Here is a 15,958-nt window from a genome sequence, read left to right as displayed (position 1 = left end):
CTTCTCTTGATCAGTGTTCTGTGGGTTTTCCCTTGTTGGAAGAATAAGTTGATACTAATTAAGATGAAAGCAGAATACAAAGTGGAAACTTCCAAAGTGTCTGTCACTTGCATTTGTGCAAATTAAAACATCTCACATCCAGCAAACCCAGGGCCTTTCTTTTCTTCCTGGAGATTTTGTATTCCACAACCAGCCTGTGGAGCGAGATGTGTGCTGTCATCCTGCTCACTCTGATGCAGCCCATGCTCTGGTAATCCCACAGCACCCAACAACAGGCTCGTGTCCTACACTGGCAGCTGTTTCACCATCAGGTGCCTGGGGGAAGGGCTGCCAGCTACAAGCACCTCTAGCAAAGGCAGGAGGATGTGACCAGGTGTCCTTTCGGAACTATAAACCCTCTGAGTGGCTAGGCAATATTCAGAGCCTTTACGTTTTTTGGATTTTTTTTTCCTTTTCCTTTGGAAGTTTCTGATGAGATTTAATCTTTAAAAAAAACCATTTTATTTACAGCTAATGATGTCAGAATCTTGTTTGTCTAATTGTAATAGAAATAAAAAACACCCAAACCATTTTCACAACCTCAATCTCCCTGCATTCTGTGGCCATAGACCTTCCTGCTGACTCCTTGGGGATGTTCTTGCAACATGGCCCATTGTTGTTTGGGCAGTTTTTGCAGTTTTTTCCCTAACACAGACACACATCTAACTTGTGTTGGTTTTGGCCATAGAATCCCTGGCTCAGCCCATCACTGGGCCCAGAGGCTGGCCTGTTGCATTGGATGGCTGCTACTTTTATCTCACACCACAGAATTATGGAATGGATTGGGTTGGAAGGGACTTTAAAGGTCATTTAGTCCCAACCCCCCCTGCCATGGACAGGGACACCTTCCACTAGGACAGGTAGCTCAAAGCCCCATCCAAACTGGCCTGGAACACTTCCAGGGATGTGGCATCCACAGCTTCTCTGGGAATCCTTTTCAAGTGTTTCACCACCCCTGCTGTAAATAATTTCCTCCTAACATCTAATCTAAAACTCTCCTTTTTTATTTTAAAACCACTTCCCCTTGTCCTATCATGACATGCATTTGTAAAAGGTCTCTCTGCCTTTCTTGTAGGCCTCCTTTAGGTACAGTTTATTAGGTATTTCACTCTACAAAGGGTCTTAACTGAGCCTGAAGGACATTTTCATAGTGCTTTAGGCAGAGCAATTTTGAGTAAGACAGATTAAAGTCTTCCAGTATTATTAGTTCTCTTGCAGCAATGGGTAAAGTATCAGATCTTAGAGAAACACTTATCAGCAGTAATGTACTTCTCATAAAAATCTGAGCCTAGAAATAATGAAGTTCTTCCCTTTCTGGAACACCCTTGATTATCATAAATCCAGAGGGATAGTTACAACCTGCATGATGTGTCCATGCACATAACAAAATTTTGCATGGTGCCAAAATATCCCCTGTAGTTGGAGGGATCATGTAATTAAAAAAAAAAAAGAAGAAATTGTCCAGCAAGGTGGAAATCATCTGGTTAAAATGAATCATGATTGAAGGAACTGCCTCAGGAGCAGAAGGAGCTCAAAGAGTCAGCAGAGCCCATGTTCTGGGTGTTAATGATAGTGCCTACTGATCTGGCAGAAATGTGGGCATTTATATCTCTCATACATAGAAAGGTATGTCAGCTGAAGGGAAAAAACAGCTGGTATTCCATCAGGTTAGACCTGATGGACACATAGAAGCTAACATAGTATCTGTGTGCTAGATACCCCTACGTAATGCCCAGACCACAGAATAATCTGTAGCAACCTGACTTTTTGGTAAAGGACTTTATTTAATGAGACAGATTAAGTATTATGAGAAAGAAGAGTGTGGGGAGAAATTAATCAGATGTTTCTGGTAGCCCAGTGAACTACAGGTATATTTTTCTGCAGCTCTCATTGCTGCTCCATCCTGTCATCACATTGCTGGATGCTCTGCCCCTCCATGCTTCCCTCACTTCACTGACCATTGCTCACATTGGCAGCAGTGTGTGGTGCCTCTTCAGCCTCCAGCCTCTGCACTTCAGCCTCCACCTCTGCATGAGGTTACTGTTTTGGATAATGTGGGCTCAGAATGAGCCATGGATCTGTGGAAGGTTTCCTGTGCTCTCCTGCCTATTCCTTATTGGACTGTAGTTTCAAATGTACAGTTTCATTAGGAAAGCCCATAACAGAGATTGCCTTCCCACTCTTTCCTGTTTATATGATACTGCTTCTGTGTGAAGGGCAGAATGGTCTTTTTCCTCTCTGCATTCCCAGCAAGACATTTATAAATGCATAGTGGCCACTTTAGTCTAATTTTGTAGTGTCTCTGTAGGAGTGAATATGGAGCTAAGGCAGTCCACTGGGGCCTAAGAACACTGGGATCAATCCTTCACCTAATATACAGCTAATTTGGGTAATTTGGTTCACTTCCTTTTTTATCCTAGGTGTCTTTTGAAACTGGGGACAATGACCTTTACCTAGGTAGGACCACAGCAGGCAGGGCTGACTGCTGCAGCACTGGGCATCGCCCCCACAGCTCCAAGCTCACGACCTCTGGCAGCAAGACAGGAGATTTCAGCCCAGGCTTCCACACTGGTGCTTTCTGAGATGTCCACAGCTGTGCCTGCTGGCTGTGCTGGCTGCTCCAGGTGTGTGCAGGTCAGGCTTGCTCATGTACTGAGCTCGTTTTTGGGATGCTGTGGGCAGCCTGGGGAACAGACAGCCCAGAGCCTCTCAGTGCTCTTGTAAGAGAAGCAAGAACCACTTGCTAAAACTTCCTGGGCTGTCTTTTATTCCTTTCTCAAAAGAGAGGAATGTTTTGAAGAGGTAGAACTGCTGCAATCACTTGGTGTCTGGACAGCCTGGTATTTTGTCTGGTAAGGACACGCACCAGGCATCCAGAAGGACAAGGCAAGAAGAAGCACAGAAGGGCAACAGCAGTAATCTCCCACCAAGAAAATCTCCCTTGGAATCCCCCATGCTGAAATACTGCAGTGAACATGATTTATATCTGAATTTGTGCTTGTGATGTACTTGTAACCCATTAAAGTGCCTATCCTTCCCTTGAGTCTGCACTTGGATTCCATTCTCTACATAACAGTCGGTGACAATGAGTTTCCCTGTCTAATTATTTATTGTGGGGAAAATTATTCTTTGAATTACCAAAGACTTCATTTGCTGAATATCCTCTGAATCTCTGCTAAGAATATTCTCTTTTCTGTATCAGTTCTACAGGACTTTGGAAGGATGCCATATGCTATATGGATATTTCAGTATTTTATTTTCCTTTGGAGCCCTAGTGTTGAAATTATATATGGTATTTTTTATAAAAAACAAGTAATATATTTTCTATCATGATCATGTCCTGCTCAAACTAGAAGAAAAAAAATAAACTTTTTTTTACTTAAAATCAGAGACTCATAGAATCATTTAAGTCAGGAAAGGCCTAAGTCATAAACTTTCCTTTTTTTTTTCCTGAGTTCAAGCCACAGCTCTCTTGAGCAAGGTCACCAGCTCATCTTTTGGCACATGTGGACCACATAAAAAATCTGAATTCAATGATTGATTCCCATTGTTTTATATTACTAAATTTTGAAACTTTTCAGAGACTGAAGATATAATTAAATGTACTATTAGATTTTTACCTGTTTGATCTTCTATCTTGGCTTAACTGTTGACTTCTTTTGTACTATATTTAGTCCCTGGGTAAGTACATGCCTATAGCATTGAATCACTTCCTTACGGAGAAGACACATTTCCAGATCTAGAATTAAGTCAGTGTGACTAGAAGTCCTTGAATATATACTGCATTTGGATTTCATCTGAGTTTTCTTCTTACAAATATTCCTTTCCCTTTTAGCTTATTCACTCACATGGAGTGGATATTTTCAGTAGCTGCTTGGAAAACAGGGTGACTTAGATGGGCTGGAGCAGATCTAAGGCTGAGATTCAGGAACTTTGCAGTGCATTTGCCTAGTGAAGACAAGGAGCTAAAGACCAGGGACTAATTTATTCAACAGTGATTATAATAACATTTTATTCTCTGCCCATAGTTAACCAATTCATTCAGAAACCACAGAAGCAGGAATTTCTGATGTGACAACCTTTGGGTCCCCTAGGTGTCTTATGTGCAAATAGCAGGGCAGAAATGAGGAAAAACTGACACTTGTGTGAGAGTTTCGGGTACTGACTGCCACTTACATTTCAAACTTAAATAACCATATTTTTTCTGCTTCAGAGGCTGACTTTGGATGTCCTTGAAGTAAGGAATTATGCATTCTGGCAGGCAAGTGGAGAAATGAACCAGATGCAGCAATTTAGTCATATAGGGAGGTTTCTAGTAAATTTTGCACAACGGGGTAGTGACAGTGTACTTAGTAAAGACCCATGCCTTTGTAAAAATAGTGCTATTGATTTTCTTAGCGTGTGTATCAAATGTTAGCACATTCATTAGAACAGCAGCCTTCCAAACACTGCTGTAGAACAACCAGCAGGCCTGGAGTCAATATCCATCTGAATACTGGCTCACTTTCAAAGGGCAAATTAATATTAGGGCATTGACTTTTCATGTTAGAGAGGAAAGATTTTAAAGGCAGCATTTATCAAGTAGAGTTAGGCAAGATTTAACAAATACAGCTAGGCTGCAGGCCCTACTTGAACAGGCAAAGGTGTGTGCATGCAACCATGTACAGCACTAGCAAAAAAGCTTGTTTATGCATATATATATATATATATATATGTATGTATGTATATATGTATATATACACTCATTTAGGGTATTGGTCTATTACAGTTACAGGAAAAAAAGTGGAAGATACTTATGTAAGGAAACTGTCAGTTCTAAACTCCTGTGTGAGTATATTGAAATATCACTGAGTAGGAATGTAATGTATTACAGTGATTAAATAAATACTGTGTCTGTGTCCTCATAATGTAACTTCTTGTACAGTGCTGTGAACAAAGCAGCACATTAGTCCAAATATAACCTTGGCTGGCAGTAGCTTTGCAGGAACAGAATACAGTCCACTGAGTCTGTTGAAAAAGAGCTAACAACATAGTGAAATCAACTTTTATTGTCTCTCCTTGTAAGGATGAGAGATGAAGGAAGATGAGTAAAGGTCATTCCACTTCTCATAAATTTACTATGAATTTGGGATTTACCTGTTCTTAATGCTTCCCCTTTGTATCTGTTTGTGCAATTATTCAAACTTTCATGGTCCCTGAGGAAAGGCCCTCAGGGAATGTGTTTGGTACTTGTGCCCATCTTAATTTGCTTCTGTATTCTTAAACCCGTGAGGATGAGCATGTCTCTGGAGAACAAGTGGTCTCATTATCGGCTCACTACTTGTTTCACCCACTAAACTGTAGGCTTATCTAATTTCTGGGGGGTTTATTTGGTTGGTGTGTTAGTTGGCTGGCTGGGGTTTTTTGAGTTTTCTTGTAACCCATTTGACAACATTGCTCCACTGTCAACAACCTACCTGTGCTGTGGGTGGGGAGAAGAGGAGGTGAAGATTTACATTGCTGTAGCTACCAGCAGAAATTGCCCCTTGGAAACAAGGCCAAAGCCACCTCCTGAAGTATCCCACTTCTCTTTCTTACTTAGAGAGGGGTGCCGAAGCTTCAAAGCTCTAACTGAAGCACCTTAGTTAGGTGGTAGAGAACAGGATTGTGCCCTTACAGGTAGTTATACACAGATTTTAGCAGTGTTGATTGACCCTTCAGAATGTCCAGCACTGCTGTGACTGCAGAAGGATTTGGTGCTTTGGTGAGGTGCCTGATCACTGGTGATGCCACAGTGGTGGCTCCCAGCAGTCCCATTGTGTCTGAGCAGGACTGCTGCTACAGATACTGAATTCAGTGAAATCTTCACAAAATCCCAGGTGGATCTCTTCCTGCTTCCCAGTCCCATGCTGCAGACGTTGAACTGCATTTTCCTTCCAGTCTCCATTTTCCTTACTTTCTCTTTTGTAATGCAGAGTGTCAGTCTAAGAGGATGATTTCATTTGTTTTATTGTTTACAGGTCTTGTTAATTTTCAACCTACATGCCCCAGTGAGTTGTTTTGTGAGCTTTCGGTTTTGCAGTTTCTCAAGTCTCAGCAGTCACACACTGCAAAGTGCTTTTGTGGTATTATTGTGTGCAAACAGTTAAACAAACATTTTGGAGGTACTCTATGTTTCTAATGGAAACAAAAGGTTTCTGTCTCTGTATTATTTTCTCCATTCAGATGTCCTTGTAGCTGGTACTGGATGCCTCTTTCCACTGTGTATCCCATTTTGAACCAGATTCAAGTGTTCTTCATGGTGAGACTTCTGTTGGCTTATTTATTTCATGTTGAAGGCATTATTACTGCAAATGAATTTTACTCTTTGCTCAAGATGCATATCCCAAATATTTTTATTTCCTGCTCCAGAAAAAAAGGCCATGGCTTTGGGCAGCCAGCCTGTGTAAAGGCCAGTTTTATTGTTCCCCACAGAATATGACCTCTCTGAAATCTCTCTGAGTTCCTGAATCTCCTCCTCCACTGTTGCCAAAGTTGTGCTCTAGAGTCTGAGGGGTCACCCAGAAATCCTTACCATTATGATGTATTGCATTTATCTTGTCTTCTTTGATGAATGCTGAGCAATAATGTTAAACCTTTCTTCACTTCCCAGCAGGATAGATTTTCATCTGGAGTTTGGTGTCTCCAAAATAAATCTGAGATAAAGTCATCAGCAGAATGAGCAAATGGAGCATTGAGGGGTAAATATGAGGCCCAGTGGGGGTTTGAGTCTTCCTTGACATTATACCACCAAAAAAGAACTATTGTAACCAGCAAAATTAATTCAACACTTCTTTTCCACTTAAACCACAGGTTCAGAGGGTGACTTTAAATTCATCTTTTAGACCATTAATTCACAGGTGGCAGCAGATTCAGGATGAATTTTAAATGCTGATTTGAGAAACTTGACCCCTGTGGCAGAAAAGTTGAGCTTCAAAATGAAGTGCCCAAAATATGGACTCCTCTCTCTGCCTGACTTTATTAAATAAGACTGACATTCTTTAGCATGGTTTTAAAACCCTCTGGATCAAGGCTGGCATGGATGGGCAATATATTAAACTAGAGTTATTTAGGTAACCTTTTTCCTCCTTAACCTTCTTCTCTTTTTGAGAACCTTGTAGCTAACTGTGGCCAGTCTGGGATCTGCCATGTGGATTGCAGAGCTCTGAGAAACACAAAGTGTAGGCACTGTGTGGAAATTAACCAGATTACCAAGCTCAGATGACTTATAAATGTTAGCTTTTAATGTTCTTTTTTAAAAAAAAAATAAAAAGAAAAAATATAAAAGAAAAAATTCCTTTAAAAAACCCAGATCCTTTTGGAGCATGACAAACAAAAAATGTAGCATTAATTAATCCCACTAAAATTTCCCTTTGCAAATGCCTTCCTGTAAGTAAAACACAGTCCCCTAAAAGTGTGTTCTAGAAGGAAAAGGTTCTCAGTTGGCCACTGAGATAATAAGAGAAAATTATTTTTGGAATCATTTGCAGCCAAAGCCCCTCAGAGGAGCTCCTTGCTGCTTTGATAGCTGGACCCTTCCAGTGTGGAAGGAGGAAAAATCTGGTTTTGCCATGGCAGCCCCAGCCACCCTGAGCCTACACCCACAGCTCAGCCTGGGCCCATTTCTAGGCTGGTGTGAGATGTTCCCAGCTGACACAGCTCTGCTGAGGCCTGAAATTCACTCCCTGCCTTCTCTAGGCATGAACACATCAGAAAGGGGGAAGTGAGACCTGTGCAACTCTCAGGGATGAATGGGACATGGAGCTGAAGTGGAAGGGATGGTAGAAAACTGCTCAGAAATCAAGAGGAGTTCTGCATTTTATGAACTTGATTTGTGAAATTACCCCCAGATTTTATTTTTTTGCTCAAAAATGGGCTTCTTCCTGACAAGAAAATTATCTGTTTGAAGTTTAAATTACTTGGAGATTAAATTAAAAATTAGATTTCTGGATTTTAAAATTTCATTTTAATTAAGTGTTGCAGCCCTTTGGAATTCAAAGAAACTGAAACTCTCAGAAGACAAATGGCAGACACAATACTTGAAATTTGATGAAACAATTTTTCCCTTAATTTTTCCAATTATATTAAGAGGTCTTTGAGTTACAAAGCATTAAAAAGCACTACTGAGGCCAGAGACATGCTAGTGAAATATTGTTTCTGTCATGTGGAGCCCTGTACAGAATTGTGTGGGCTTAAATAAATGTATCTTGATAGTTTACCTTAAAACTCTCTGTCCTTTTCCTCAGTTCAGCTGAATCCTATGAAATAGATACGCAGCTTGAAGAAGTTCTTCACACCCCCACAAACGCTAAAAATGGCCCTGATACAACATGTATTTATGTAACAAAATCATCTGCATTAATATCTTCCTTTCCTTTCTGCAAGAAGCACAGGAGGGACCCAGGCTGACACATTTTCCTGCAGCCCCTTCCAGTTTTCTCCTTGCATTTGGGGCAGCAGGGCTGAGCTGTGTTTTCCCTTAACAAAAAGGCCACTGAATAAACAGGAATTTGGTGTGGCTGTTAATAGGGTCAGCTGCAAACCTGTAGCCCAAGCTTTTGGGTTTTCTTCCCTTGAATATTCAGTATCCTGTTAGGGATCAAAACTGTGTGATAACAAGAGTTCTCGTCACTGCTGTGATACTGATCTTTCAAATAAAGAACGTATTAAAACAAATATATTTCTTTCACTTTCCTGAAAAGACAAGGGACTGGTTGATGGGTTCAAATGTGATGTATTGAGTTGTTAACTTCTTTATATCTGACAAAATGAAGGGAAAAATGGCCCCACCTGGCAGCTGCTTGCTGCCCCGTTTGTCACCATCATGGTCAGGTGGCTGTCTGCTCTCTAGGTCCCAGTGATGCCCCAGCACCTGGGCAGGTGTGCAGCTTGAGGAGAGGGCTCAGGTGCTGGGGAAACAAAGCCACAGGCTCTGTGTTGGCCTCATTTTTCATATGGAGACTCCTGCCCCAGCTCTGCTGTTCCTTTCTGGATACTGAGAGCTGGAAGTGTCAAAGCCCTTCCTCACGGCGCAGCTCAGCAGGATGGCTCCCAGCTGCAAGCTGGCTCCTTGGAGGGGAGTGTTATTCCACAGGCTGTCCTGAGAAATGACCAGAGTGACCCCCTGAGTCTGCTAAACCAGCACTCACTGCCCCAACCTGCTGCCTGTTGTGGAAATAAATCCTGAGCAGCAGTGAAAATCAAACCAGTATTCTCAGCAGCAGCTGTAAACTCGATAAGCTCTCTGTCCTCCTTTCCCTCCCCCTGCCCCATCCCTCCCTTTGGAGTTCAAATAAAGGCAGAGACATGCTGAGAGAAGCAGTGCAGTGCCCTGTTTGCAGGATAATATGCAGACCACATGTATGTATTAAAGACTGTATGGAGTTATAATTGAGCCAGGAGCATTTAAATGCAAGCCAAGGGGAATTTGCTATTCTGTGTGGGCAGATTTCAATTGTAAGGTTGGCAGCTCTGGTATCCTGTTCTCTAATACCATGAGATGAGAAAAAACAGGCTTTTCTTTCAGAGCAGTTGATTATTGAATCCGCACCAGCTGTTCACCCTAATCCAAGCTTTCTGTGCTCGTTCCTTGTAACAGAGGCGTCCCTCATCCCTCCCTCCATCCGTCCATCTCCCCACTCCCATTTCCATGGGGCTTTTGTGATCTTTCAGAAAGGTGGTTAGCAGATATCAGCCACCCAAAGCAACATGAGCATCAGTGCAGGCAAGGGTTAGAACTAACAAGAGAAGGAAGCCCCCCCCCAGCTGGATATTGAAACTCAAATTGTATTTCACATCCATTGCAAGATGGAAAAAAAGCCATCATTTATCAGAAGGCAGAGAACCATTTTTTAACGGTGACACCTGACTGTGTGCCCAGCAAACTGTGTGGGATCAGAGCTGGAGTGAGTCCTGAGCCAGCACAGAGTGGCAGCTGTCCCTGCTGCCCCACTGCCAGCCAGGGACCTGCACCCAGCCATGTGGCAGAATAAAGGAAATAGAACTATTTTGTTGCTTTTTTTTCCTTCCTTTTTTTTCTTTTTCATAATAAAGGGGGAGGAAGGGGTGAGATAAGTGAGTTCCTTCTGGGTGCTTCTCACTCAGCCTGCAATGTTATGTAAGGCTGGTACAGCTAATGCCTGCTCTGCTTCACCATCAGCCTGGCTGCTTCATCCCCACTACACAATTATTTCATCAGTCTCTCCTACTAGACATCACAGTGCTATTGCCATTAGTCACATTTATTAGGAGAGCAGCTAAAATAAAATTAGCAAGCACAGGGGCCCAGTTACTCAAGGGACTGGGTGAACACAGCTCCAAGTAGTCCCTGTCCCAGAAAGATTCTAATCCCCTGGAGGAGGAGGACTAGGGACAAGGGGGTGACACACAGGACCCCAAAGAGGGCTGTGAAAGCAGCAGGAGGAATGCTGTTTCCCTGAAGAGCTTTGGCAGGGGAGGGTGAGTCTAAGTCAGAATGAGTCAACTGGGAATAAAAGGCAGCAGGAGAAAGGACATTGTAGGGGAAAGTAGGGTGGTGGAAAAGGTAATACAGTAAGTGACAGGCTGAAGAACAGAGGTTGATGGTGGGGAAAAAAGACAAGTTTATGCAAAAAGGCAACCAGCACAGCAAATCCTCCCTATCTGCCTCTCCCCTGACCATTTTTTCTGCTGCTGCTGCTGCTGCACATTTTTGCCCTCAGTGCAGTTTCCTCACAGTGTTCCTCTGTTTGAAGGGTGCCTCCTTCCCTGCTCACCGTGTCCTCCTGGGCTCGGAGGATTACCCCACGCTCTGTGCATGGGCAGCCTATAGCATCCTCTCTGGAAATCTTGGCTGAATCACAGAGGCTGTTTGTAATGCCAGAACCATGCAAACTGAAAAGCTGCATTAGCACTACAGATTGTATGTACAGATTTGGAAAACAGAATACGGAATGTTCTGGGGCATCCTGGGGAAAATGGACTGGATGACCTGAGAGAGGACAGACAGACAGGCATGCACAATTGCATTTCTGCATGTTGTGGGCATGTGGATGGAAAAATGAGCCCTTGAACTGACTAGTGGACTTTCAGGAGCTGGAGATGCCAAATGGTGTATGTCATTTAGCTATCAATTTAAATCAGTGTATCTGGACACTTTATAGATAAAACTCCATAAAGAATTGGCTTGGCAACTCATTAGATAACAGACCTTAATATAAAAGGATGTCTGAATGTGATTCTTGGATGAGTAGGGAGAAAAACAAGAAAGTGCATATTTTTCCTTTGGAAATGGCATTGACAATACTTCAAGTGGGTTGCTGGATAATGCTCAGGTGTCCACATTTTCAACAGAATATTGTAAAAATGATGAAGTTGCAGAAAATAATTCCAAAAAGATTTTGAGAAAATAGGATTATAATTTGATATAATACTTTCTATTAAAAAACTTGGAATACCTAATCTGTTATGCTCATCAAAAAGAAAATTGAGAAGTGTTCTGATTATTGTGTCTGTAACTTCACAGTGAGAAAATACCAGCTACTAAAGAATGCTTTAATTTAGTGGAGAAAAGCATAATAAGAAACAATAGTTGTAATCTGCAGCTGACCAGAAAAATTTAAAAGAGAAACTAAAAATAATTATCTTTTTAACAGAAGTAATTATTTCTGAATGAAATTCTAATTCACCTCTCTGTCAGATGATGATTAAACTCTTCTCATAGAGGTTCAGTCAAACACAATCTTTCTGTTTTGCTGCCAATATTAGGTATTGGGTGAGAGTTGATGGTTCGTGTTATAACTTGGTGGTGTTTTGTTGCCTAGAACTCCATGAACAGCTTATGTACCCACCAGAGCTAAAAGCTTTGTATTCCACCCACTTTATCTGGTTACATGCTTTGTTGTCAGTTCACAGGTAGAATATAAGATAATGGATCTCTGCACACTTGCAGAGCAGTTAGCCCAAATCCTGGAGATCCTCCCATTCACCTGGTGAATAACTGTAATTAAAATTTAAAAGCTTACAGCCTTAGTTTCAATCAAGACTAACTTCCAAGGGTATTCTTTTGAGCTGATAACAACAGGAAGGCAGATATGAAGCTTATATGAGTTGAGGGAAAATTGGACAGAAGAGAAGTGTTAAATTGTCAATATGGAATGTTCCTTAAATCTGGCACTGAGCAAGTACCTAAAATGGTTAAAACTGACACTCAGTTCTTTGCAAGTACTGCCAGAGGGTGGCTGCTGTAGTGCTGGGAACCACTTGGTGTAGAGTAGACGCTGTGTGGATTCTAGATTAAACAAGTATTACGTGAAGTCTGCAGTCAGGGCTGGATTCAGTAATTCAGTTGCTTCAAGTCATATGGTCCTAAAACATCTGCTGCTGGGCAGAGCAGGTATGCACCAGCAGGAGCTCTAATCCAAACCCTGCAAACACATTTGCTTGATCCAGTGTGTCTCCCATTGCTGAGGGTGCTCCCTGAATAGTCTGACAGGAGAGCTGGTTGGCATGAACCTTGGTGTCAACAACAAATAAGAGCAAATACCCAAATTTAGGTTTAATAGACATAGTGCTTCATAAGGCTGCTGAAAATGAGCCACATTTGCCAGGCTGCTTGTTTTACTTCTACCACTCCATGCGTCCTGTCAAAAACTGGGAAAGAACATCCCAGTCAAACAAAAGCCTGGTACAAAGCCTGCCCAAATGTGAATCAATGCAGAGCCGCTAAGTTCCTGTGGCCCAGCCCCACTTTTGGCAAATTTACCCCATGATGAATCAGGACTAAAGTTGTCACATCTCTCAAGCCTGTCTTTCTAAGCACAGCCTGCTTGCTCCTTTCTCACACCTTCAAACGCAGAGCTTGCCCATTTTGTACACAGCTGCCACAGTTTGATTTGCTTTGTGTTTATGCCTTAAGCTTTGCCTCTCTGTTTCCATGTCCACAGCCCCAGTCTATTTTATGTCATCTTATCTGGAATGCCTGGGAGACAAACATCCCCTTCAGTCAGCAGGCATGAGGGCATCAGGGCTGCAGTGACACAGAAGAACCACACTTCATTTCCCTGACTGGCTCTGGTGGTGGTGTGGGGTGATGGGGTGTCCTTGCACTTGCCATCCCACCCAGCACCCCATCAGCTGCAGCTGGGCCATGGATCCCAGGGTACCAATCTCTGGCACTGCCTCCCATCCATCATCCAGGGAAGCTGCTGATGCAGCACGGCAGAGAACAGCCAGCCTGACAGACACAGTGAGCACCTGGCGTCGGCACCCTGCGGCTCCCAGTCCTTCCACAGGCACCCCGGCCTGGCTCCCAGCCCTGAGCAGTGGCGCACTGTGTGGGAGCGTGGGTGTGAGTCGGGAGCTGCACTTTGGGGCGGGGGATGCAGCTCTGCGTGCAGTGACGCTCCGGGGGCTGGGCTCTGCTTCCAGAGAGGGAGGGAGCGCCAAGGTAACCACAGAAACATGGTATCCTTGGATATTAGCAATCCTGACCTACTTCTGGGTATTCACTCGCTGCTGGTGACTAAAGAGGAGTAAGATGGAAGGCTTAAAGCTCTGAGAGAAAAAAAAGGGATCTTTCCATCATTTTCTAGGATCAAGACTATTCATGATAATGTTCAGCTAATTAAAATCTTTAAGTTTTATTGCCTTGCACATCATGCTGTTTTCATCCCTGCTTTATATACTATAGAAAATATTTTAATCATACATTGTTGAAATATAATGGCAGAGATTGTTATGTATAGGGTGTAGATCAGAGTGACTGATGGGGGTGTCATTATGCATGTATAACCCAGTCGTTGTCAGTGGTGTTAATATCGCTCTGCATTTCATTTAGATCAGTGAGAAACCCTTTGCCTCAGTTGCAGGTCTACTGGTGATCCAGATCCAGCTCTCCACTTGCATCAGTAAAATCACACTGTTGTAATTGCAGGAAAAATCAAGCCCTGGATTCCATGTGGAGAATTTACACTAGCAAGTAACTGGGAGCAACTGAGTCTGTCTGTTTTATACCAGATTAAATACCTATTTCAGACCAAAAAACAAATGACAGGGAAAACAACTGTGAGATGCACAGTCATCCCTAAACTATCAAGGGGAGGGGTTTTTTGATAAACAAAACCAGCTGGGGAGGCAAGAGTGCTGTCTGGTGTTGGGCTCTAAGTGTCCATTGCAAAGCATGGAAAATACCTTGTTTAAGGCTCCAGCTGAACCCCATTAAACTTTCATTTCAAGGGACCATGTACCACTGTCTTGCAAAAATCTGTACCTGGTGTGTTAATAAAGACTGAAATTGAGGTTTAAAGCCATAACTTCAGCTTCTAGTCTTTTCATATTTTTGACAGTTCTGTGACAAAAAAAAATAATAATGAATCAGGGCTTGTCAAGGTGTTTTTAATATTTTTCTCAGCTGCAATTCTTTTCTGCATACACAATCTCAAACATTTAGACTATGCTAGCAAAATGAACCAAAAAGAGACTGAAGGGGAACGGTAGCAAAAGTGGAGCTTTCCAGCATGACTTTTTATTAACTGGTAAATGAAAACCAGATTAGGTAGTGATGCTAATGGTGCCTGAAGTTTGTTCCAATATTGGGTATATGCAGAGCTGCCTTCTCTACAAATTGAAATACACAGATATTTATATATCATCTGCAAAATTTGCATTTCTACAACATGGTACTGACTAAAGACATGGCTTGAAGAAATCCCATGTAGCCCTTCCCCAACACCAGGCCTGGTTCAAGTCCTGTTGTTAGTCCTCAGAGCTGTAAATTATGTGCTCAGATTCTACAATTCCCACTTTATTGGTGAAAAACTTGTATTAGATGGAGGTTAAATAATCTACCAAATGCCACTCAATGATAATTTTCGCAGGATTGAGTGGAAATTCATGAATTCCCAGTCTGTAGAGTGCAAGATCAAACCCTTGCGTTTGTAGGCATTGGTCCAAATATTTTCACTATTCCTTTCATCTGTTCAAGAAGGATTCATTGCTGGTTTCTGCTGCTAATTCAGGCATTGTCTCATGTAGAATTGCTCTGATCAGACTTGGACTGTCTGTATTGGAATCTTGGCTCCACTGAGGTCAGAAGGAGTCTCACCATTGACATCAATGAGTTATAGTAAATGGTACTGAATCCCTGCCAGTTGCTCTGGCTGGGAGCCTTGTCCACTCTACATGGGAAGGGCTCACACACGCAGCACTACCTGGCAGTAAACATTGAGTGAACTTTCAGTGGAAACAACAGCAAATTTGGAGCATGCACTGCACCCTGCCTCTGCCTGCCTCCCCTTATCCCCACTGTCAGCAGGGACATCCTGGAAAGAGTGTTACACAGGCAAATATGGAGCGGGGAGGAACGTGTTGGTGGGCTGTGGATAATGCTGAGCAAAATGTGCAGTTTTGCAGTGCTGTCTAATGCCCATGTCCTCAGGGAAATACACTTTCTTATTTGAAAAGGGCTTGTGCAGCAGGTTCGTGAAAGATTTTTCAGAAAAAAGCCTGTCTCAACAACCTTTTAGTAACACAGCCTTATGAAAGACTCAGTTATATTTCTAAAGCTGTTGGCTTAATTTATTTTGCTTGGACTGTGGGATATGAGACTTTATTTTTTGAAAGAAAGCTTTTTTTTCCCCTGTTGCACTCCAAGTTTGATGGTTTTCACTTAAAAATACATGACACATGACTCTTTCTGGTCAGATTTCTGAATCAGCCCCTGCACCATGCTAAAGTGTCTCTGCTGGTGGGGTCTCATTCATTGAATAGTATTTTCCACAAGCCGGCAAATTTCCTTCTTCATTCAGATAGTTACTTAGTCTTTCTTTACTCCAAAGTTGAACTTAAATGAAATGTAATTTACATAACAAGTCACTCAGAGCCTATTGTGTGTCAAATGGAAAAATCTGCCATATTTTATCCT

At 42.3% G+C, this 15,958-nt stretch overlaps 1 long non-coding RNA gene across 2 annotated transcripts in view; it reads left to right on the top strand.

Annotated features, from left to right (window-relative positions):
* The window catches only part of LOC102063004 (uncharacterized), a 28,694-nt gene extending 13,706 nt beyond the window's left edge, over positions 1-14,988 (top strand). The window contains exons 3-4 of one of the 2 annotated variants that reach the window (XR_012580718.1): positions 2,460-6,319; positions 12,981-14,352. This is a non-coding gene — a long non-coding RNA (uncharacterized LOC102063004). Of the gene's footprint in view, positions 1-2,459 lie in introns of both variants that reach the window. The other variant, XR_012580717.1, reaches the window with a different exon arrangement.
* Positions 14,989-15,958: the final 970 nt, after the last annotated feature.

The sequence above is a fragment of the Zonotrichia albicollis genome, chromosome 6 (genome assembly GCF_047830755.1).
Source record: "Zonotrichia albicollis isolate bZonAlb1 chromosome 6, bZonAlb1.hap1, whole genome shotgun sequence".
Classification (NCBI taxonomy): Eukaryota; Metazoa; Chordata; class Aves; order Passeriformes; family Passerellidae; genus Zonotrichia; species Zonotrichia albicollis.
This window is presented reverse-complemented; position numbering and strand designations above follow the sequence as displayed.